This window comes from Triturus cristatus, chromosome 1_2 (genome assembly GCF_964204655.1).
Source record: "Triturus cristatus chromosome 1_2, aTriCri1.1, whole genome shotgun sequence".
In the NCBI taxonomy this organism is placed as follows: Eukaryota; Metazoa; Chordata; class Amphibia; order Caudata; family Salamandridae; genus Triturus; species Triturus cristatus.
The window spans coordinates 674,083,240-674,109,472 of NC_140580.1; positions in this window are offsets into that span (position 1 = coordinate 674,083,240).

Genomic DNA, 26,233 nt, shown 5'->3' on the forward strand with positions numbered 1-26,233 from the left:
ACGTGTCGTACCCCCCGTGTACCTACACCCCAGTACGTTCGAGCCACACCCCCACCCCAGTACGTGTCATACCCCCCGTGTACCTACACCCCAGTACGTTCCAGTCGTACCCCCACCCCAGTACGTGTCGTACCACCGTCAATGTACACCCCCCCACCCCTGTACGTGTCGTACCACCGTCGATGTACACCCCAGTACGTTCGAGCCCCACCCCCACCCCAGTACGTGTCATACCCCCCGTGTACCTACACCCCAGTACGTTCCTGGCGCACCCCCAACACAACCTCCTAAGTACGGAGCGCACCCCATGCCCCAACATCACAACCGCATGTACGAGTCGTACAAAGCCACACACAAGGACATAATCGTACAACCAAATGGCCCATGTACACACCGTCCACACGCTCAAAATGCACGTACACAACAAGGACAAAACAAAACAACACAAGAATACACCATTCGAAAGGCACACAGCCACTAAACATGGCCAACAACCACTAAAATAACACAATCACTGACCTGCAACTGTCAAAAACAAACAGAGGCCCAATACACCACCACTCCTTATAACACACCCACCCAAAATTCAAACACTGCCACACCCACCCATGGACCAATGAAAAGGGCCCACAAACACAAACCATGAGCCTTTGCAACAGACTCACTGCTGCCAGACACCACAGAACCAGACTACAAGCTACACCACATCTTACACTTGCACACCTTCACACGACCACCCTCACAAACACCCTCTCATCACATTCACACACACACACAACCATCCACACCCCCCCCCAACATCCACACACCCCACACACCCACACCATCCCCACCCACACCCCTCACCATGCCCACTACCAAGAATCCAAAGTTCAGTCACCGAGAGTTGGAGGTCCTTGTTGATCAAATCCTCAGAGTCGAGCCACAGATCTTTGGAACATTGGTCAGAAGCACCAGCCAGGCAGCCAAAACAGCCATGTGGCAGACCATCGTCGATGCTGTGAATGCTGTTGCGGAACCCAGGAGGACCAAGCAGGATTGCCAGAACAGGTGGTACGATCTGCGGAGGAGGGTCAGAGCCAAGAGGCAGGAGGAACACGACCAGGCCAACGCCACCGGAGGAGGGCCCTCCCGCAGAGCCGTACAGTACCATCCCTGGGAGGAGAGGGTGATGGCCATACTGCCGGTGGAGGCAGTTGAAGGAGTAGAAGGACTCCGAGACCCGGGTGAGTACACAAACAACGCACCTCACATGGGGGGAATTGCAACCACAACCAAAATTAATAACAGGCACGCAACCACCACAAGCCATCGCATGACTCAACCACACTCCATGAGCAGGCACATGCCACTGCTGCCACCATGCCCCATGCACCCAGCTGGACAATGTCAAGTCACAGGCCACAGAAGACAACAACACATGACACGGTAACCCGGATGGCGGGAGGCTGGGCACCAAGAATCACATAGTGCGACTCCAAAGCAGACAACAATGCCCTCTGCCCATATGGCCTAGGTCACAGCCAGACAAACACTGTGTCCCAACACAGGAATGACTTGCCAGCAAATGGCGGACGCCTTGCATCAACACATGGGGGTGAAGGCACTGTTTTGCACATGACAGCAGCTAATGAACAGCCAACATTGTGAAAGAGTGGCAGCACACACCACCACAGCAGCAGCGCACAGACACACAGCAGACAAAATGGGTGCCTGGAGATCAGAAACAAACTCACATCAACAGGCCAAGGGCCACTCAAAGATCTGCTAACAGTGTGTGCCCAGGAAGCTGGGCCAAGGTGACAGAGGGTGACACACGGAGGGAGGGAGAGGGGGACACAGAGGGAGGGAGAGGGGGACTGAGAGGGAGGGAGACGGACAGAGGGAGGAGGCTGACACACAGAGGGAGGGAGAGGGGGACAGAGAGGGAGGGAGAGGGGGACAGAGAGGGAGGGAGACACAGGAAGATGGACAGAGGGAGGAGGCTGACACACAGAGGGAGGGAGAGGGGGACAGAGAGGGAGGGAGACACAGGAAGATGGACAGAGGGAGGAGGCTGACACACAGAGGGAGGGAGAGGGGGACAGAGAGGGAGGGAGAGGGGGACAGAGAAGGAGGGAGACACAGGGAGAGCAAATCAGTCCTTTGGTGTGTGGGAATGTCTGCTCGTCAGCAGGTGGACTGCGTGCATGTAGACAAGGGTGGCCAGTGCCAGAACCCCCCCTCTTCATCATGGCAAAACGCAGGGCCATGTCACAACCTGTACACGAGCACAAGGACAGCCACCTGCATCATATAAGTGTGTGGATCCACTCCATGTGCACATGTACAGTGCTACAAGGAAGGCGCAAATGCATGGCTCGCCACTAGGCCTGGGCAAAAATTTCGTTCCGTTCGCGGAAATTGCGATAATTTGACATTTTTGCGTTCCGCGGAGAGCGCGAAAATGTCAAAAATTCCGGTTTCCGCAGCTTGGCGATAATTTGTTTCTTGCTCGCGCTGTAAAATGATACATTCTCGCGCGCGATCGCCTTACCTGAATCCCTGCGTTCGCCGACAAGTTTTCTTGATCCGGTCGCGTTCTCCATGAGATGTTGTATTGTTTTTAGCCATTTGCGCTGTCTCGCGACAGTTCGCGCCCGCAGTGACGTCATGCGTCGCGCGATCACGTCTTTCTTCTCGCGATCATGCACCGCGAGAACAACTCAAAACAAGATGGCCGCGCCCGCAAGCAACCACATGGGTAAGTTGGCGACCCGCAACCATGCAGAAAATCTCGCGAACATGCCGGAAAAAAACTTCCGCATCTTTGCGATATTTCTGCTTGTTTGCGATAATTTTAAACATTCTCGCGATAATTTGCGAAGGTTAATTCCGCAAATTCCGCCCACCCCTACTCGCCACACATGCACACTCCACTGCTGACTGCAGTCACACTTGACGCAGCAAGTAAGACTGTGCCACACATAGTTAAAGGGGCCAAATTGGTGCCCAAGGGACACACCCATGCACAAGTGCACTGTGAGTGGAATGCAAGACAGATCCTAATTCCAAGAGGAAATGTGCCAACTTTGTAACGGATGAAACATGGATGTTGCATGGATCAAAATTAACATTTTCTCTCTCACACACAGGTCAACGTCGTGCTGCACCCCCCAACACTGGGGGGGAACACTCACAGGACCCGGATCTGCAGGAGACCGATCCCACCGGCAGCGACCACTCTCACCACTCTGCGGACGACCCCGACCGACCTGGCCCCTCTGGTGTCCAACCACCTGTAGCACCTGCGTCAGGTACAACCGTGCCAACCACCACCCCCACTCCTGCCACATCCCAGGAGACACCCAGGATCCCTGCCCCAACACCACAATGCAGCCAGGCTCGCCAGGAGGGACACGGTGTCCCGGGCACCCAGGAGGAGGCAGGCGACAACGCCAATGCCACGCCTCAGGGGTCCCGGAGACCCGATGTTCCCACAAGTGCAGGCCAGACGCAAGTGGGCAGGGGTGGTGGGAGTGGAGGACGGCGGAGGCGCGAGCCTGACCAGTTGGCTGGGGATCCGGTATTTTCACATGTCCGTAACATCCTGGACTCATACCGGCAGGACACCACGGGCATGGCCCAGGTTGTGTCCGTCCTCGAGGGGATCAAGGTCCAGCAGGCCCAGCAACATGCGGAGCTAATAGCCTGTCTACAGGTACACCAACGGAGGATGGAGGACAGACAGGCTGAGCAAGTGACGGCGTCCCAGGGGATTCACGCTGAACTCCGTCGGATGGCCGACACCATGGCCGACCCTCCCTGTGCCAGAAGGCGGAGAACATCACCACCCACAGGGAGGGATCATGAGGAGGAGGAGGAAACATCCGACGGAGCATCCCAGATGTCGTCACGGACTGCTGCTGAGGTTCCCCGCAGGAAGCCGGGTCGTCCACGGAAAGGACCGTGAGGGTGGCTGCTACATCACCATCTCCCAGGACACCTGGCCTGGCACCTGGCCCACTGGAGCAACAGCATCACAGCATCAAGAGACATTCTCTGCCACATGGCCCTGCTGGTCACTGGCTGACCAATGTTGACAAAGACTGTGGCATGGACTCTGAGGATTTCCAATGGCAAGGACACCAACTCCCCTACTGAACTTTGGATTCCCTAATCCCGGAAAGCCCCTCACTTTGCCCCCCCCCCCCCAATAATAAATCACACTATTAAGAGTAGATGCCTGCTGGTAGCATTATTACCTAACATGTGTCTTGTACAGTCTAAACATGCCTGAGTCATCTGTTCACTTCAACCATCCACACCCTGGGGCCTGAGTCTGGCACAGGACACATGGGTCACAGTTTATTAGGCAAGACAGACATGGAGCACCATACACACCCGTGATGGTCAGAACCAGCTGAGGGGGTGGCCGAACAACCGTGCTGACAGACACATTGAGTACAGCAACAGTCATGCGCAGAGGTCAGGGATCCTGGCCCGTGTCCTGGGGGGCACCCAGGTATGTGTAGACAGGTGGCAGAACCATGTCCTGCAAGCTTGAGTCCGGTGGATGCAGAGAATGGGGTCATGGACAACGTTGGATGCATGGGGATGGCACATGTCACAATACCCACACAGTCATGGACATCATGCCCAATACACAGTCTCAGCACACACACACAGCTTGCATCTTGCCACTCGACACATTGACACATAGCCACAATCAGGGAATACCATGCCAGACATGCAGGATGCACCGTGCCAACACACCAGCATTGACTGAGAAGAGGCACCTTGGAGGCATAGGGACACCTTTATTAGTCATGTTTTTGGGATTGCAGAGGCAACTTGAAGTACACATGAACACATCTTGTGGAGTAACATGTGGCTCCAACACTGGCACCCCCCTTCTGCAGCACAAATGCGTGATAGCCATGGAACTGGCACACAAGCGTCGGCTAACAGCTAAACACCCACAGCTGCTCACGGAGAGCCTGCCATACACCATACATCCACTGATGTGGAAGTCCCACGCCATGTCAAGACAATGTTAACCGTATGTGTCCGAGGGCAGTGTCACACACATTGATGCCATCATCACAATCCACTATCCCATCACTGATGACTGACAACCAGGCAGCCCATCTATTCAGGTGTACCCAGCTGCATGTCGTGTCCCATGGGGATGCCACATGTCTGCAGAGGAACCAAACCCCGACCGGGGCAGTGTGCACACATCGTGAACAACTGCCACACCCAATACACCCCAGATGCATCCCTTACCCCATGGAGACTTCCAAACGTGTCCGTGCCTGTAACGCTGAGTCAGCCCACGATGTCATGTCCATGAGGAATAGCAGTGCCACAACAATGCAACCAGCAAACGGCATGTGCAGGTACCTGGGGAAGAGAGACACACAAGAAGTCAGCCACAAAAAGCACAGCCACTTGCATGTGCATTTACTCGACACATGTATGGATGACAACATGCTAGGTCACAATTATGACTGGGGAAATACTACCATCACTGCCACCATCACTCCAGTGACACACCCACACACACCTCTGACCCACGTGCCATACATGCAGGTGGAGACACACATCACAACGCATGCCACACGGGGACCAATGCGTGCACACTCAGACCCTGGTACTCACCACTAAGCAAAGAAGTCGCGTATGAGCCGAGTCCGGATGTCCTCTTGCGGCTCCACATCCTCCACATCACTAGCCCCATTGCCAAGCCCTTCGTCCTCCACGGGTGGATGGTCCTCGTCATGTTGATTCAGGATGAGTGGCACAGCTCTTTCAACTGCCATGTTGTGCAGCATGCAGCAGACCATGAAGACCTTGCAGACCTTCGCCAGGGCATAAGGGAGTGCACCGCCGGTCTTGTGGAGGCACCGGAATCGGCTCTTCAGCATGCCAAACGTCCTCTCTATCACTCGCCTTGTCCGGCCATGGGCGGTGTTATAGCGGAGCTGGGCCGGCGTGATGGGGTTGCGGAGAGGTGTCAGCAGCCAAGGCATGTTGGGATATCCAGCGTCCCCTACATGGGAAGCACATGGACATCGTTAGAACTGGTGTAGCGGTCGTGCTGGTCGGCTATACAGAATACAGGACAGACAGACTGTACCCACCAACAACACATGCCCGTTCGTTGCGCAGCTGCATCATCATATCAGGCATCCCGCTACGCCTCATGATGTAGGCATCGTGTGCTGATCCTGGGAAACGAGCACAGACATGTGAAATCACCATATTGGACAGACACACCACAAGGGCATTGATGGAGTGGTAGTGCTTCCGATTGCGGTACGCCACCTCCCGTGCGTGTGGTGGTACCAAACCTACATGTGTCCCATCTATGGACCCAATGACATGGGGCATCCCTCCCAGGGCATAGAATCCACGCTTGACCTCAGTCATCTGTTCAGGGGTTGGGAACTTGATGAAGTCATCCAGGTGAATCAACATGGCCTCCAAGAAATCATGCAGCACACCGCTGAACATGCTCTGGGACATGCCACCAACATGAGCTATGGTATTTTGGAAGGTACCCGTGGCCAGAAAATGTAGGGCAGCCATTACCTTCAGCTTGGGTGTCAGTGCCGTAGGATACCTGTGCTGCGGTTGCAGGTGTGGTGCCAGTCTCGCCGTCAGCTCCAGAATCAACGGTTGGGTGAAGCGGTAGAGCCGGATCCTGTCATTCTCCTGCATGGTAGCCAAGTCTGGAATTCTTCGGGCAACAGGAGGCGCTCTGCAGTAATTTGGAAGTGACAAGGAAGAGTGAGTGCACTACGAGAACAACTCATGTCTACTGAGCACATGTAAATCTGGCAATACACACATGCCACATAGGGAGTCAGGCATGTGCTACATGCCCAGGACACGTATGGATGCAAGGTGACACTCCTTCCAAGACCCAGCTACACACGGTGATTGAGAACCTCCCCATGCCACGCCATGGAAATAGCTGTGTCCCAGTGCAAGTGCACTGCCCGACGCAAGACAGGAGTGACATACACCCACACATCAGCAGAAGTGTGATGCCGATTGCAGAGACTGGTAGCGGAACACTGGAGCCACAGGTCACATGACATTACACTAGTCCAGCCCACACACCTTGCCATGAAGGTGCACATGTCATGACTCACCACACATTCCTTGTGAGTTTGCTGACATGGCCTTGTCACGCTACTCCGTGTCCCATGCATACATGTGCACCTCACATCCGATAACACATGTGGCATGGTGTTGGGAACAGTGTGCAATGACAATCTACACACAGCCACATGTTGGTTGCTGCAACGGCTGCAGCTTTTGAGGGTGCTACAACATCAACCTGATGTAAATCCCGGACACATATATGACATAGTCACATTGTGCACTGTGGGTAGTGACAAGTCATGTGTCATGACCCCTGTACCGGGCATCATGGGACACTTCCGTGTGTTGGTGTCCGTGCCATGCCAGTGACGCTCACCCCAAGTGCGCAGTCCCACATGCACACATGTCAAAGGAGTCAAGGGCATGCCTGGCACACATTGCACCCTCACACAGTACACATGTACACATCTCATCATACATCTGGTGCCTTCTCCACTCAGGAGGCATGTTCCACATCACAGCCTGTGACACCTGTGCCCCACACATGTAGTAATGCACAGACGATGCCTTGATGTCCATTCCTGGACAAGTATGTCCATCCATGGACAAGTATGTCCGCCCTATTCCTACATGTGTGTCGCCTATCACCACAGTGATGTGTAAAAACCGCCGTACTGCTGCTGAGAGGGCCTGTGCATGTTCCCAAATCACTGTGGGAGTGCTGCCGTATGTGTACCCATCGTGATGGCGAGCGTACAGGCATTTGTACGGTCTGTAGCACTACGGGTACGCATACGCGTGCAGACCCATAGTGATAGTGAGCGTAGATGCGTGTGTACGTTCCGTACCACTACGGGTACGCATACGCGTGCAGACCCATAGTGATAGTGAGCGTAGATGCGTGTGTACGGCCCTATCACTATGGGTCTGCACGCGTACGCGTACCCGTAGTATTACGGACCGTACACACGCATGTACGCTCACTATCACTATGGGTCTGCACGCGTATGCGTACCCGTAGTGGTACGGACCGTACACACGCATGTACGCTCACTATCACTATGGGTCTGCACGCGTATGCGTACCCGTAGTGGTACGGACCGTACACACGCATGTACGCTCACTATCACTATGGGTCTGCACGCGTATGCGTACCCGTAGTGGTACGGACCGTACACTCGCATGTACGCTCACTATCACTAGGAGTACGCATACGCGTGCAGACCCATAGTGATATAGAGCGTACATGCGTGTGTACGGTCCGTAACACTACGGGTACGCATACGCGTGCAGACCCATAGTGATAGAGAGCGTACATGCGTGTGTACGGTCCGTAACACTACTGGTACGCATACGCGTGCAGACCCATAGTGATGGAGAGCGTAGGCATGCATGTACGGGCCGTTGCCATGCATTTGGGGTGCCCTAGGGCCCCGAAACGCACCGTACCTGTGTGTGATGCTCCAAATTACATAGGGGACAAGTATTAAGGCCTACATGCATGCTGGTTGTCATGGAGACCAAGTTCAAAATTCGAAATTGTTCTGGAAGGTGCACAGCAGAAGTCAGTTGGAATTCTTCTACTTTGTTGCAATGTGTTTGTGGGGCTGACATCATGCAGGAGAATGAAACCGATAGAGAACCCACAGACTGCTAGGTTTGAAGGGATTGGTGGAAACATAGGATGCAAATGTGAGTGACCAATCACTCTGTACTCCTGTGCATGAGACTGGGCAGAAGGGCACATATAAGGCAGCCAGGTCCCATGAGGGAGCACTTGCCTGCACATCTTTGCATTCGTCGACCCAGCTGCTGCTACTGATTCCCTGGAACCATGTCAAGGGCTGTGGAGAGGACACAGCCATTCACCCTGGAGGAGAACATGGCTCTGCTGGATGTGATCCTCCCACAGTACTCCATGCTGTATGGGCAACCAGGGTATCAGGTGAGTGCATAGGCCACTGCCACAGACTGTCCCTATGTTGTGACTGTGACTTCTGCCATTGCGTCCAGGTGTAACACACATGCCATGTACTGTCGGGGGGGTCCCAGGGGGGGGGTGCCTGATGTCTCCCAGCAGTGCCCTGAGACAGGAGGGGTGGGGGCCTATTACTCACAGCAGTGCCCTGAGACAGGAGGGGTGGGGGCCTATCACTCACAGCAGTGCCCTGAGACAGGAGGGGTGGGGGCCTATCACTCCCAGCAGTGCCCTGAGACAGGAGGGGTGGGGGCCTATCACTCACAGCAGTGCCCTGAGACAGGAGGGGTGGGGGCCTATCACTCACAGCAGTGCCCTGAGACAGGAGGGGTGGGGGCCTATCACTCACAGCAGTGCCCTGAGACAGGAGGGGTGGGGGCCTATCACTCACAGCAGTGCCCTGAGACAGGAGGGGTGGGGGCCTATCACTCACAGCAGTGCCCTGAGACAGGAGGGGTGGGGGCCTATCACTCACAGCAGTGCCCTGAGACAGGAGGGGTGGGGGCCTATCACTCACAGCAGTGCCCTGAGACAGGAGGGGTGGGGGCCTATCACTCACAGCAGTGCCCTGAGACAGGAGGGGTGGGTGTGATGCACAGTGTGAGCCTTGATCATTGATTGTGACATTGCCATCATTCCACCTGTGTACCCACTGTGGCACGTACTGCTTTTTCCCTCACCAGGGGATGATGTCCCTATGACAAAGGTGCAATGCGTTGGCTGCATGACATGCCTTGTTGTAACCAGCTAATTTGTACCCATATGTCTCTCTGTGACATGTGGCTGGTGTATTGATGTGGTGTCACTTGTTCCTCCTCACAGGTAGGCGCCACTGCCAAGGAGCAGATCTGGCTGACCGCCGTCAGTGCCGTGAGGGGTGTGGATGGTCGGAGGCGGAGCCTGCCCCAGGTGAGAAAACGCTGGCAGGATATCCGGTGCTGGACGCGGAGGATTGCACGGCTCCTGCTGGGGGACTCACCTGAGAGCCACAAGAACCGCGGCCGCCGCCGTCTGAGCCACCTCCACAGGCGTGTGCTGCCGGTGGTCTTTCCAGACCTGGAGAGGCGCTTACAGGCGATGCAGCAGCCGGAAGGGGGTAGGTACATGTGTGTTCGTTGTGTGTCACCGGCATTTGTAAGGGCACAGTAGCATGAATTAACTGGCAGGGTTTAACGGTGCTGTGCAGATCCTGTTTGCCCCAGTATAGCGCTGTGCCCCTGCCACCCTTCCCCTCCTTGCAATGTGTTCCCTGGTCTGTGTGTAGTCACTCCTTCACAAGGTGATGTAGGCTGGCGCTTTGTCCACGAGAACAATGACTGTAGCATCATGTGTGGGGGTGGTGTGTAACAGGTTGTGGGACCTTGCCTGTGCACTGTCAAGTTCACTGCATGTGGGTTCCATGTCAGTTGGCACTGATGCTGACTCCAGACATGGGAGTTGGTCTCTCATGTGTCATGCCTTACAGCGCGCATGTCCTATGTAGTGGCCTGTGACATGATGTGCATGAGTGTGCGATACACATAGTGCAGGGATGGTGACGTGTGTTGCAGTCATTACCATTCAGTAGCATGTAGTTGCGTGCCCACTACTGTCCCCTGGGGCACCTTTTCCTCAGTGGTGTATGTGTCATCATAAACGTGGACAATCTCAGTGTCTACAGCGTAGGTTGTGCTCTGTGCCATTGTCCCCTGTCACCATGTATATAGACGTGCTATTTTGTACAGGAGTCCACTGTGCAGCCTGACCTGATTGTCCTTCTACATACTCACAGTTGCCAGTGCCTGTGTGTCTTGTTATACTCATCTGAGGATGGGCACTGGTACCTCATTATTTGTACAGGCGCACCTTGGCTGTGTGGCGTACACTCTTGCTTTTTGCCTGCCCCTGTGTGTATCAGCCAGACTATGAGATGTTGGTGCCACCTGTGTCTCAACAATTTGCCTCGTGTAGGGTCTTGTTGGTGCGGGCAATGCCTATGTGTCAAATCCTGATTTCTACTTGCTGGGTCTGGGCAGTGTGTGATGTGTCTGGACACACACGCAATGTGCAGTGACCGAGTCATGTTGGGCATGTTTTCAGCATTACCTATGCAGCATGTGTCTCAAGTTCATGGATATGGTCCCTGGTCATCGGTATTTTCGCCAACGCTGTGTGGTGCAGATGCAGTGCAGGATTGTCCCCAGGGCCTGGGTGCTATGTCAGACTCCGTTTCCTGTGTTTAGCTATTGTCTCATGCTCTCCATGGTATTTCAGTGGCATCGTGGCTCAACCAACTGTGTGTTTCATGCCCTACATCGGTACCTTGTTTAGTAGATGTTAGGGATCTTCCTTTTCAGGCTATGCAGTGTTACCTATGTCGATTGTACTCATGTGACTGATGTGTACAGCTGTCTGATTAATTTCTGTCTCTCCACCCTGCCCACAGCATCGTCGGGGGACACAGAGGGAGACATGGACACAGGCAAGGCGGAGGGACCGAGCACCAGTGCCAGCCGTGACATCGGGGCTGGCACATCGAGTGGGACAGAGGTGGAGGATAGTGCGGCCGAGGACCTGTCGACTGGCACGTCAGAATACGAAGCTGACAGGTCCGAGGAGGATGTCTCCGAGTGGGCGGTGGCTGCACCAGCAGCTGGCAGCGGAACAACACCTCGCACCGCCCCCTCAGTTCCCACCAGCCGCCTCCCACTTGCTCGTGTCCCTTCCCAGTGTGCCCGGTCACAGCATGTCTCCTTCCTGCCAGGCACCGCACCCCCTGCCCCTGTCTCCACTGCTGCCGCCAATGCAGAGTCTGTGGACATCCAGCGGCAACTGCAGGTTGGTCAGGCTGCGATCCTTAATGTCCTCCATGCCCACGGCAAAACCCTCACCAACATCGAGGGTTTCTTGGAGGGCATTCATTCATCGCAGGCTGACCAACGCAACTTGCTGAGGTCCATCGACTCCACACTGACTGCAGCAGTGGGTCTTCTGCAGCGCGACCTCCCCCCACCTACCCCTGCCCCATCCACACTTCCCACTCCCATGCCTGTCCCACGTACACCCAGACGTCGGCATGCACCCACATCAACGGACACGGGCACCACACCAGCAGGGAAGGTCCACCGCACTCCTCCTGACACGCACACACAGGGTGAGGTAGGCACACCCACTGGGTCGGGGGGCAAACGTGTGACACGCAGCCATAGTGGGAGTCCGCATTCCACCCAGTCCACTCCCTCCAAATCCCCTCCCCTCAGCTCTCCTGGCCACATCTCCCCCAAGGACTCCTTCATGGCCGCTCTGTCCCTGAGCCCCACACTTACACCACCACGCAAGCGGTCAAGGAGGTCCCCGGTCAGGGTGGTTGAGTCTCCCCCCCTGTCTCCACCCTCCCCCGGTGGCGCTGCGACCCATCCCTCTGACCCCCCCCTCCTTGGGGCCTGAGGTCCCTTCGGGTGCAGGGGACTCCCTGGAGGACCTTGCAAAGGTGTGTAGTGCCATCCTGGCCTCCGCCTTTGGCACTGACCCACCCCCTGTGGTGGAGTCCTCCATCCCTGCACCCACAACGCCGCCCCTTTGCCCTGTTGTCCCTGCGGTGCCTGTTGCTTCCCCCCCCCCTGATGCCCTCACCAGTGTGGAAGACGATGCCATTTGACTGTGCAGGCAAGGTAGGGGACACGCATCCCACTGTGTCCCCCATCCAGCTGAGAATCATTGACTGTCCTATGGGCTTTGTGAAGATTGAACTGCCTGCGATCCACGGACATTGTGCTCATGCTGAATAAAGCTTAATTTTGTTTTCATTATCACACTACTGCTATGCTGGTATTGGTGTTGGTGGGGCTGCTACATGGTTTTTGGTGGTGTGTAAGGGTTTGGGTGTGTGGGATATGTAGTAGTGTACTGCTCATTGGTGGGACCCTGGGATCTGTGTGCCATCACAAGGTGTTGGCTAACTTTCTTTGTTCATGTATGCAGTTACTGCATGGTGCACTTGTCCCAGGGTGTATTCCTTCCTCTGTGTACCCAGCTTTCTTCCCTGCAGGGTGTTCCCAATGTTTAGCGCAGAGCTGTGTCTACATGAGCTGTGTGTGTGACGGAGCCCTTCTACTTTGGCCATGCATGCAGGGCCATGTCTCCACCTGCAACAATCGTGGCATCCTTGATGATCACTGTACTTGTGTGTGGAGTCTGTTGACATGAGTTCATGGGGACATGTTCCCTTGTAGCCAGTATGCATGTGGATAATTCTGGCCTCACACACATATGTTACACCCCTCCTGTCTCAAGGCACTGCTGGGAGTGATAGGCACCCACCCCTCCTGTCTCAGGGCACTGCTGGGAGTGATAGGCAACCACCCCTCCTGTCTCAGGGCACTGCTGGGTGGACTCTGCACACACCCCTCCTGTCTCAGGGCACTGCTGGGAGGACTCCACACCCACCCCTCCTGTCTCTGGGCACAGCTGGGAGGACTCCACACCCACCCCTCCTGTCTCAGGGCACTGCTGGGAGGACTCCACACCCACCCCTCCTGTCTCTGGGCACAGCTGGGAGGACTCCACACCCACCCCTCCTGTCTCAGGGCACTGCTGGGAGTGATAGGCAACCACCCCTCCTGTCTCAGGGCACTGCTGGGTGGACTCTGCACACACCCCTCCTGTCTCAGGGCACTGCTGGGAGGACTCCACACCCACCCCTCCTGTCTCTGGGCACAGCTGGGAGGACTCCACACCCACCCCTCCTGTCTCAGGGCACTGCTGGGAGGACTCTGCACACACCCCTCCTGTCTCAGGGCACTGCTGGGAGGACTCCACACCCACCCCTCCTGTCTCAGGGCACTGCTGGGAGGACTCTGCACACACCCCTCCTGTCTCAGGGCACTGCTGGGAGGACTCCACACCCACCCCTCCTGTCTCTGGGCACAGCTGGGAGGACTCCACACCCACCCCTCCTGTCTCAGGGCACTGCTGGGAGGACTCTGCACACACCCCTCCTGTCTCTGGGCACAGCTGGGAGGACTCCACACCCACCCCTCCTGTCTCAGGGCACTGCTGGGAGGACTCTGCACACACCCCTCCTGTCTCAGGGCACTGCTGGGAGGACTCCACACCCACCCCTCCTGTCTCTGGGCACAGCTGGGAGGACTCCACACCCACCCCTCCTGTCTCAGGGCACTGCTGGGAGTGAAAGGCACCCACCCCTCCTGTCTCAGGGCACTGCTGGGAGTGATAGGCAACCACCCCTCCTGTCTCAGGGCACTGCTGGGTGGACTCTGCACACACACCTCCGATTTCAGGATATGTACGCTTGGCACATACACGGTGGGGGTACGCTCAATGCATTCGAGGTGAGGGTACGAGTCTACTTACACTGGTGTGGTGGGGGTACGCTCCATGCATACGCGGGTGAGGGTACGGGTCGAACTTACACTGTTGGGGTGGGGGTACGCTCCGTACGTCCGCGGGTGGGGGTACAGGTCGTACTTACACTGTTGGCATGGGGGGTACGCTCCTTGCATACGCGGGTGGGGGTACGGGTCGTACTTACACTGTTGGGCTGGGGGGTACGCTCCTTGCATACGTGGGTGGGGGTACGGGTCGTACTTACACTGTTGGGGTGGGGGTACGCTCCGTACGTCCGCGGGTGGGGGTACGGGTCGTACTTACACTGTTGGGCTGGGGGGTACGCTCCTTGCATACGCGGGTGGGGGTACGGGTCGTACTTACACTGTTGGGCTGGGGGGTACGCTCCTTGCATACGCGGGTGGGGGTACGGGTCGTACTTACACTGTTGGGGTGGGGGTACGCTCCGTACGTCCGCGGGTGGGGGTACGGGTCGTACTTACACTGTTGGCATGGGGGTACGCTCCTTGCATACGCGGGTGGGGGTACGGGTCGTACTTACACTGTTGGGCTGGGGGGTACGCTCCTTGCATTCGCGGGTGGGGGTACGGGTCGTACTTACGCTGTTGGGCTGGGGGGTACGCTCCTTGCATTCGCGGGTGGGGGTACGGGTCGTACTTACGCTGTTGGGCTGGGGGGTACGCTCCTTGCATACGCGGGTGGGGGTACGGGTCGTACTTACACTGTTGGGCTGGGGGCTACGCTCCTTGCATTCGCGGGTGAGGGTACGGGTTGAACTTACGCTGTTGGGCTGGGGGGTACGCTCCTTGCATTCGCGGGTGGGGGTACGGGTCGTACTTACACTGTTGGGGTGGGGGTACGGTCCGTGAGTCCGCGGGTGGGGGTTCGAGTCGTACTTACACTGTTGGCATGGGGGGTACGCTCCATGCATACGCGGGTGAGGGTACGGGTCGAACTTACACTGTTGGGGTGGGGGTACGCTCCGTACGTCCGCGGGTGGGGGTACGGGTCGTACTAACACTGTTGGCATGGGAGGTACGCTCCTTGCATACGCGGGTGGGGGTACGGGTCGTACTTGCACTGTTGGGCTGGGGGGTACGCTCCTTGCATACGGGGTGGGGGTAGGGTCCGTACATATCCGTCCCCACGCTATGTGATGTTTGTGCGGCCCGTACCCAGGCCTTTGCCACGTGGGTGCGATCCGTCCCGCCATTGTTGGGGTGACGTGTGTGGGCGTGGTCCGACTCGTACCCACGCTCTTCAGGCGTGGGTACGGGACGTACCTGTCTGGTTGTGTTGCCGGTTCGCGTGGTGACGGACTTCCGTTGTGGCGGTCGCTGGCTTATCAGGACACGCCCCCACCCCCTCGTGGTGACCAGGGCATGGGAGTCAGGTATGTCCAGGCCATGTGTGGTGTGTGACTTATGTGGTTGTTTTGTGGCCTGCCCTGGTCGTGCCACCCCCACCCCACCCCACTTTCCCCCCTCCCTTAGTTATTCTGACCTTCTGCGGCGTCTGCGTCGTAACCTGTAGAGGAGGTGTACTGCTATGAGGGCAGGGATGACTCGTAGGTTCGGGTCCATGTCTGTCCGTCGCGTACTGGTACTCCTTGCTCGCGTCGTCCTGTCGCGTCCGGGTCCTCCTTGATCGCGTCGTCCTGTCGCGTACGGGTCCTCCTTGGTGGCGTCGTCCTGTGTGTCCGTCACGTACTGGTCCTCCTTGTTCGCGTCGTCGTCTGTCCGTCGCGTACTGGTGGTCCTTGTTCGCGTCGTCCTGATTTCCCGGCAGTTTTGGGCTGCCGCAAAATATTCACCGTGCGGGGTGACGTCGGTGCGAATCGTGATTCCTGGGTCGTGAATGGCTGGCTGCGAGCGTCCCGACGTCAGGTCGGCGCTTTCCCGGATCGCATTGGTAGGTGTTTTTTTGTTCGGTCGGGCTTTTTTACGATTCGTACGGTAATGGTGTACCCGTGCGAATCGTAATTCCTTGTTTGTGAAAATTGACGACCGGGTACGCGTCGGGCGGAGATTGTGCTCCGTCCGACGGTTCGTACCCGGTTTTTGCAGGATCGTGATCGGCACCTCAGAGTCTGGAATCTGCAAAAATTCAGATATTCAAATATAATGATATCATGTCCAAATTCATCTAGTCCAGAAGAAAGTCACAGTTTGCAATGTCTGATTTGGTAAAGGTTGATTTGATTTGATTTATGATTTATAAAGCGCCTGAATCACCCCCCAAGTGGTCTCTTCGTGCTGAGGATCTGCTTTCGTCAGCCAGAGAAAGGAACAGATTAAAACAATGCAGTTTTAAGAAGCCTGCGGAACTGTAGGTGATCGGAACATCCCCGCAGATGGATAGGTAGTTGGTTCCAATAGGTAGGGGCTAAATGGAAGAATGCTTTATCACCCTGCAGGGATTTTTTACAGCGTGGAACCACAAGAAGAGATTTGGTCCCAGATCATAGAGCCCTGAAGGGCTGGTATTTCGTAAATTTTCTGGCCAGATAGCTGGGGCCTTTACCATTTAGGGTTTTGTGTACAATACAACATACCTAAAACAGATCCACTTATGCACTGGGAGCCAATGCAATCTCTGCAAGAGGAGAAGGGAAGAGTTGTGAAGGGAGCATTGGAGACCAGCCGGGCTGCGGTATTCTGGACCACTTGTAATCTGTTCAATGACGCTTCATTAACTGAGATAAACAGAGAATTGCAATAATCCAGGCGACTTAATACTAGTGTCTGGGTTAGGGTTTTCCGAGTGGACCGAGGGAGAAAGGGAAATACCCTTCACAGGAGGCTTAGAATATGGAAACAGGCACTGGTGGTGGTAGAGGCCTGTTCCTGGTCTAGGCGGACCACTAGGTTTTTTACCATGGTATTAAGGGTTGGTGCGGATCCTAGCTCCGCTGGCCTCTAGCTTGGGGACCATCTCATAGATGGGTCCTCGAACAGCATCATTTCAGTTTTTCCCGCATTAAGCTGGAGAAAATTGTGTCTCATCCAGAAGGCAATGGTCTCCATACCTTCTGAGAAGATGGACTGCACATTGGGGTAGTTTTTATCGAAGGAGAGTAGAAGCTGAGTATCATCAGCATACGAGATAGGTGTTAAACCTAAGTCCCTAAGTAATCCTGCCACGGGGCAACATAGATGTTAAATAAAGTGGGACTGAGGCAGGATCCCTGGGGTTCTCCTTTAGTCAGTACCACCGTCTCAGAGCGGAAGGGGGTTGATAGTCTGAGTTCTGTGTGAAAGAAAGCTCAGCATCCATTGTAAGGCTGTCACTTGAATACCAATTTCACTGAGTCCCCTGAGCAGGATTAGGTGAGAGACAGTGTTGAAAGCCACCGACTGATCAAGCAGCACCAGTAGAACTGGCTGTCTGTTGTCTAGTGACTGTCTGATGTTACAGTGACAGCAATCAGAGCTGACTTAGTACTATGCCTGGGTCTAAAATCTGACTGAGAGCGATCACGACAACTGAAGGCTTCGACAAAGTCCAAAAGGTGTTTATTAATATGCTTTTCTAAAATCTTGCTCAGGAGGGGTAACAGCGAGATGGGTCGATAGTTGGAGAGGTCGTCCATAGGGGCCTTAAGGTTCTTAGGTATCGGAATTATTTGTGCTGCCTTCCATTCAGTGGGGAGTAGACCTTTTTCCAGCAAGAGATTTAGAATAGAACAGATATGGGTAGCAAGCTGTTTGGACAGTAGTGAGGTGGTCTTATCCGGGATGATATCGAGAGGTGAGCACCGATTTAACCGTGTTGAGTAAGGACGCAACCACATCGGGTGTCAGCAAGGCGAAGCATTTAAGCTTCTGCATATTAGGCAGGGCGGGTACGGGGCCCACATAAGGATCACATTGGCGGCTTCCATCTAGGATAATGTCATCATAAATTAAATCGATTTTTTGTGTGAATTCTGTAGCAATTTTGTCACATAGAGCTTGTGTGGGGGCTTGCTCATTATTGAATGCTTCTGGGTGAGTTAAAGTTTTAAGAATCTGATGAAGGGCTTTGAGGGCATTCCCAGCCTGCTCTAGTTGCAGTGCAATATGGGTTTTGCGAGCAAATGTTATGTTTTTGTGGTAATTAGACAGAGCCGACTCATAGTGTGCTTTGTCAAGTTAGTTGTGAGAAAGTTGCCAGCGCTGCTCCAGTTTTTTACACAGACTCTTTTCTGTCTTAAGGACAGGAGTGAAACAAGCTGTCTGGGTATGCCTGGCTGATCTAGTACCTTATTTTAGAGGGGTCGGAGATCAATAGCCATTTTAATCGTGGAGTTGAACCAGGCTAGGCCAGCCTCAATATTCTCTGTATCAAGATTCCAATGAGTGGGGATTACATTCTGAAAATGGCCAGGAGTAATTTTATGCCACTGCCTGCGTCCACTGAGGGGGTGGTTAGTCTAAATATCGAGTTTTAAATTTCGACCTACAAGTATATCGAGTTGTTAATATCGTAGGTAAAGAATATCGAAGTCAAGAATATCGATGGACAGAATATCGACCACAAGGTAAGTATTATCGAAGTTAATAATATCAAAGTCATTAATATAGATGTAAGTAATATCGTAATAAAAAATTTCGATGTCAATAATATCGATATTTTATTAGTGTAATGTATTTTAATATGTATTTTATTTGTATGTTAAAGATTATTGTAATGTATTTTAATACATTTAAAAATAAATGTTTAGAGATTAATAATTATTTAAAATATAATTTAGCGTTTTAGTATCAGAGCGGGTTGTGGGTTTATAGGGGAATAAGGTGGGAAGTAATTTAATTATAATTAATTAATTAATATGTATTGTTTAATTGGTATTTATGATTAATTAATTGTTCATTAATTACTAATTGTAAATTAAATATATTAAGTGATTAATTCATTGTTAATTAATTATTAATTGTAAATTAATTTTATTAATTGGTTAGTTATATAAGTTATAATTATTTTAATGTTAATATTTATTTATTGGTATTGTTAATTAATTAATTGTTAATTACTAATTAATTGGTGATTTAATTTTATTAAGTGATTAATTGATGATTAAATTAATTATGTGAATTTTTATGTGTAGTGGGTTGTGGGTTTATAGGGGAATAGGGTGGGATGTAATTAAATTCAAATAATTACTGATATTTTTTATTTATTTGTAATTAATAATAATTAATTGTTAAATAATTATTAATTGGTAATTCATTGTTATTAGTACGTTAAATATAGTAAATATAAATAATTTAATATTTCATGTTATTTGTTGTTATTGCTAATTAATGTATTGTTAATTAATAATTAATTTGTGAATAATTGTAATTTGGTAGTTAATATGTATAAATTAGTAAATAATAAGTATATTCATTATAAAGAATGTATTATTAATTGTAAATAATAGATAAACTGATATTTAAATGTATTGTGTATTTTGTATGTGTAGTGTGTAGTGTGTTGTGTGTTAAAGGGGGAATAGTGTGGGATGTAATTTAAAGTTATTTATATAAATATTTATTTTAAATAATTGGTATTTAATAATAAATATTTTGTAAATTAATTATTAATATGCTATTTTTTTATAACTAATTATTTAATTGGTTATTATGTTCATAGAATCCCTATGCTATCCAGTGCTTTCCCAAATGTTTTACTATCTGGAGTGGGAATAGTAATTTTTACCCCTACGCTATCCAGCGCTTTTCCTACTGTTGCACTCTCTGGAGTTGGAATAGTAATTTTTACCCCTACGCTAGCCAGCGCTTTTTTTATCCACTGTTTCACTTACTGGAGTGGGAATAGTAATTTGTACCCCTACGCTATCCAGCGTTTTCACTACTGTTGCACTCTCTGGAGTGGGAATAGTAATTTTTACCCCTACACTATCCAACGCTTTCCCTACTGTTGGACTCACTGGAGTGGGAATAGTAATTTTTACTCCTATGCTATCCAGTGGTTTCCCTACTGTTGCATTCTCTGTAGTTTGAATAGTAATTTTTTTCCCTACGCTATCCAACACTTTCCCTACTGTTGCACTCTCTGGAGTGGGAACAGTAATTTTTACCCTTACGCTACCCAACGCTTTCCCTACTATTGCACTCTCTGGAGTTGGAATAGTAATTTTTACCCCTACGCTATCCAACGCTTTCCCTACTGTTGCACTCTTTGGAGTTGGAATAGTAATTTTTACCCCTACGCTATCCAGCGCTTTCCCTACTGTTTCACTTACTGGAGTGGGAATAGTAATTTGTTCCCCTACGCTATCCAGCGTTTTCACTACTGTTGCACTCTCTGGAGTTGGAATAGTAATTTTTACCCCAACGCTATCCAGCGCTTTCCCTACTGTTTCACTTACTGGAGTGGGAATAGTAATTTGTACCCCTACGCTATCCAGCATTTTCACTGCTGTTGCACTCTCTGGTGTGGGAATAGTAATTTTTACCCCTACGCTATGCAATGTTTTCCCTACTGTTGCACTCATTGGAGTGGGAATAGTAATTTTTACTCCTAAGCTATCCAGCGTTTTCACTACTGTTGCACTCTCTGGAGTGGGAATAGTAGTTTTTACCCCTACGCTATCCAACGCTTTCCCTACTGTTGGACTCACTGGAGTGGGAATAGTAATTTTTACCACTATGCTATCCAGTGGTTTCCCTACTGTTGCATTCTCTGTAGTTGGAATAGTAATTTTTTTCTCTACGCTATCCAACACTTTCCCTACTGTTGCACTCTCTGGAATGGGAATAGTAATTTTTACCCTTACGCTATCCAACGCTTTCCCTACTATTGCACTCTCTGGAGTTGGAATAGTAATTTTTACCCCTACGCTATCCAACGCTTTCCCTACTGTTTCACTCTTTGGAGTTGGAATAGTAATTTTTACCCCTACGCTATCCAGCGTTTTTCCTACTGTTGCACTCTCTGGAGTGGGAATAGTAATTTTTACCTTTACGCTATCCAACACTTTCCCTACTATTGCACTGTCTGGAGTTGGAATAGTAATTTTAACCCTACGCTATCCAACGCTTTCCCTACTGTTGCACTCTTTGGAGTTGGAATAGTAATTTTTACCCCTACGCTATCCAACATTTTCCTTACTGTTGTTTTTGTTGGAGTTGGACTAGTAGTTTTATTGTGTCTGATATTTAATATGTTTTGTATTATTTTAGCTATTGTAATATATCATTAATAATAAAAAGTATTCACATTAAAAATATTGATTATTATTTGCTATATGTAATTATTAAATATTTATTAATGTTATTGTTTTATGTGTATAGATGTATTGGTAATTTTTAAAAACATTTAATAATTTATACGTTACAGAAATTATTATGAAAATTAATTATTAAGTAAGTATATATATTATATATTTTTTGAAAACGACAAAATTGGAACTGCTCCCGCCGCTTCGAAAACAATCATCACGTTACTAAGGGTAAGCGAGCATCTGTGGGAACAGGCGGGGAGGCATCGTAAATTCGCACCGGAGGGTGGGTCTTGTGATGGTTTCCCTGTCCGGTTTCCCTGAGTTTGCTGACGCTACCGGAATAGTAACAAATTGGAAGCAGACGCAGCACCCGCGTTGATTAGTTGCGTTGGATGCCGTGGGACACGTTGTGCATTGACTTTCTATCTATTTAAATATGAACGAGTGGGAGACACAAAGAAGGAATGAGGCGCTATCCCTATTTGATGAAGGTCTAGATGATATCACTATCCCATCCACAACAAGTATTGGTGGTAACACAGCGGAATTCACTTTAAAGCAGAAATTATCTCAACTTGAAAAATTATCGAAAAGAGAAATAAACAAATGGTGGGAAATTACCTCATTAACTAACTACATAGAAGTGAATAGAGTGCCCAGAGGACTCAGAATTGCCATAATTCCAACCTATGAGAACCCGAATCCGGAACTATTGAAGGAATGGTCGTCGTTTATGGCAAAAACGTGCAAAGGCATGTTAGATATGCTGGTCAAGTACGCCAAAATTGATTTGGAGACTACAAGAAAAGAATTATTAGAACTCAGAAAAGATCTTGAGAAATTGAATACTGATAAAGCAGTTATTGATTTTCAAAAACAACTGGTTGATAAATTAAAGACCTACGAAGACACCATAAAAGCCAAAAAACAGAGAAAATTCCTACGTGACAAAAAAGATTATGCTGAAGGTCGTATCCTAACATATGCGAAACGTTTTGATTGGGCACAAAGGAACTTACATACTATTCAACGGCAAAGGCAACAAGAACTGGTATCAACGGGTTCCAGCTCAGAAGTAAGTTCGGATACAGAAGCTCAAAACATCCCTTTAGGAGCACGTCCCCTAACCTTCTTGCACGAGTTTCAAATTCTGAAACAGAGGAAGGACCAGGAAGAAAGACCACAAACCAAGAGAGGAAGGGGAAGAGGAAGAGGCGCAAAAAGAGGGAGAGGAGCAGGAACAAGAAAAGACTACGAGTAAAGAACAGACGTGGAGGTAGAAATAAATCAATATTTTTACCCTCAATCGTAGATGAGCAGACCAATAAATCAGTAATTAATCTGTCTTCAAGAAATATCACAGCGGAAGAAGTGGCGTTATTACAATTAGGGCTGTCTTTCTGCCCCACAACGGACATAAATTTTGTCAATACACGGATTGACCTGTTCCTATATATCCGTAAGCTAAAGCTAATGAAAATCTACAAAACAAATACCAAATCGAAAACACTGAAAATGGGCTGTACTTTAGGTGAAGAAGATTTCAATCTTAATGTTGAAGATGCTAATCTTATTCTGAATATACATCAAATGGAAGAAGATGTTACGGACCTATCAGTAAAAGAGAAAAGTAAGATACTTATTAATGCAGGTTGTAGGCCAGATGCCACGTACTGTACAGACCTAAGACCAAAGTCTAAATTCAATCCTAATGTCCCACACGATAACATTGAAACTTTTAACCAAACTATGATTTGGGAAATCAACAAACTGAAGGAACAAGGGAAAAAGAGAAAAGGTGACAATTTAACAATAACTCAAAGGAATCCCTAAGAGCTCTCTCGAACGACACCAGTATAATAATCAAACCCTCGGATAAGGGTGGCAACGTAGTCGTAATGGACATCGCCCAGTATAACCAGGAAGCGTTTAGACAATTAAACGATACCTCATGCTATGAGGAGATAAACTGGGGAATTTATAAGGCATCAATTACGGATTACCATCGATTATTAGAGGGCTGGCGGAGGGATGGGCTCCTATCTACGGATGAATTGGCATTTTTAAAAACGGAAAACCCACGTATTCCTTGCTTTTATCTATTACCTAAGGTCCACAAGCATCCTACTAGACCACCGGGAAGACCGATCGTTTCATCAAATGGAGGACTATTGGAGAATACAGCAATTTACCTAGATCTCTTTCTTGCACCGCATGTCATCAAATTACGATCATACTGCAGGGACAGTACGGATTTTCTACGCAGAATACATGACATTACATGGGAAAGTAACTATCATATGATAGCACTTGATGTGTGTTCCCTCTACACATCTATAGATCAACAGAAGGGTGTGGAGGCTTGCATGTATTTTTTGAAACAAAGACACATATCATTATGGGAACACACCCAAATGTTGGAAAAAATGATGCTTTTCTGTTTGGAGAAAAATATGTTTATTTTTGGTAAAACATTGTTTCGCCAAAAGTCGGGTACAGCGATGGGAACATCTTTTGCGCCCAGTCTAGCGAATCTCTTCCTAGGGTGGTGGGAGGAATGTATTGTATGGGTAGACGAGAATGAACAGTATGTACAACACATCCCAATCTGGATCAGGTATATTGATGACCTGTTCCTGATTTGGGATGGTCCCCTAGATTTGGCTAAGGAATTCATAAATAAATTGGGGGACAATAATCTCAATTTGTCTTTTACACATTCCATCAGTACCTCACACTGTGAATTTCTGGATGTAGCCATCAACATAGAAAACAATCGAATAGTAACTACTCTTTTCCGTAAAGAAACCTCAGGGAACACCCTACTTCATGCAAACAGCAACCACCCCACACCACTCCGTAACAGCATTCCCTTTGGAGAGTTCCTTCGGGCTCGAAGGAATTGTAACACTGAAAGTGGTTTTGCTAAGGAAAAACACACTATGGAAGTGAGATTCGAACAAAGAGGCTATCTGCCCAAAGTGATCTCAACAGCTGTTAAAAAAGTTGAGAACATTTCACGCAATGAGGCACTGTTCTCTTCACGAAAGAAAGGGGAGAAAGAGAAAGGGACAGTTATACCCAGGCTGATTACCACGTACAATAGCAGGTCGAACACTCTAAGATATCTCATGAAGAAACACTGGGGATTACTTGAATCTGACCCCATTATTGGTACTGAGATAGGTCCTGCTCCATTAATAACATATAAAAAATCCAAGTCGCTTAAAGACCAACTTGTGCATAGCTATCAGAACACGCCAGAGAACATCACATGGCTAGGAACTGCCAGGGGTTTCAAGAAATGCGGCTCGTGCAAAGCATGTGAGCACAGCAAAAATTGTGACAGTTACATCGCAGGAAAAAAGAGAAAAATGAGCAACAAATTTATAACCTGCACCAGTGACTATACCATCTATGTCCTGGAATGCCCCTGCGGTTTGAACTATGTGGGCAGCACGAAACTACAGCTTAAGACCCGCATTCTACAACACATGAGAGCTGTGACCAATATTGACCTCAATTACCCCGTAGCGAGGCATTATTAAGAGAAACATCAGAGTAATGCCAAATGGGTTAAATTCTATGGCATTGACAGGATCTTACCCCTCCAAAGAGGGGGAGATCGCGAGAAACTTCTAAGAATTACTGAGTCAAAGTACATCATTGAACTCAACACGAAGATCCCCAATGGGATGAATTATGGTGAAGAACTGGCCACCCATATAGGGATTTAGACTTTTCCTCTAATGTATTCTCCTCATATTCATATGACATTTTTACACCTTTTCTTTTAATACCGGAGTCAAGGGCACAGTATAATAATGACCAGTGATGGTATTAGGTTGATATATTATTGTCTATCTCTAGCTAGGTTTAGCAGAATGATATGTTGCCCCAACCCTCCGGTGACATTTAGTTTTATCGCACTTAATTTCATTTTCTATTTTCACTGGGTGTATGCATTGAAATAGATCTTATTTCTCACGATTCTCACCATGAACAGCTGATGGCCCCAGCCCCGTAATATCCCCTCTTCCTCCTTTTTTGTAAGCGGTAGAAGAATTTATCGCTGTAATAAATTATCCATTCATTTAATTGGTTATTCTAATATATCCTTTTTTATTATGAAATAATGCCGACATGATGTTGAGGCAATGGTCAATTATATGAAACTGTCACTTGAATAGAGTTTGGGTACATTACCCGGTGATTATTTAACTTAATTTAGCACAATGGTAATATGTGGGTACATTACCCAAGCACCCTAGGACTTCCCGTTTTTTGTTTGGTTAATTATAAGGATAACAATTAATAAGTTGTGTCACATCCAGGAGATATTGCACCGTAACATGGATAACTTCTACTGTGACTTGTATCATTCCTGTCCTTTTCTATTGTAATTATTGTATATTCAGATGATTATTAACAATATTGGTTGACCATTAGCAATGTTTATGATGTGACCTAATCTAAATGTTTATGATTTATAAGGAAAGTCTATGCAGTGAATCATTATATGTCACAATGTGAGTACGTTAATCCATGTACTCCGGGTACTTTTACCAGATTCATACATGAATTTGTGCTATTAGTGAGACATC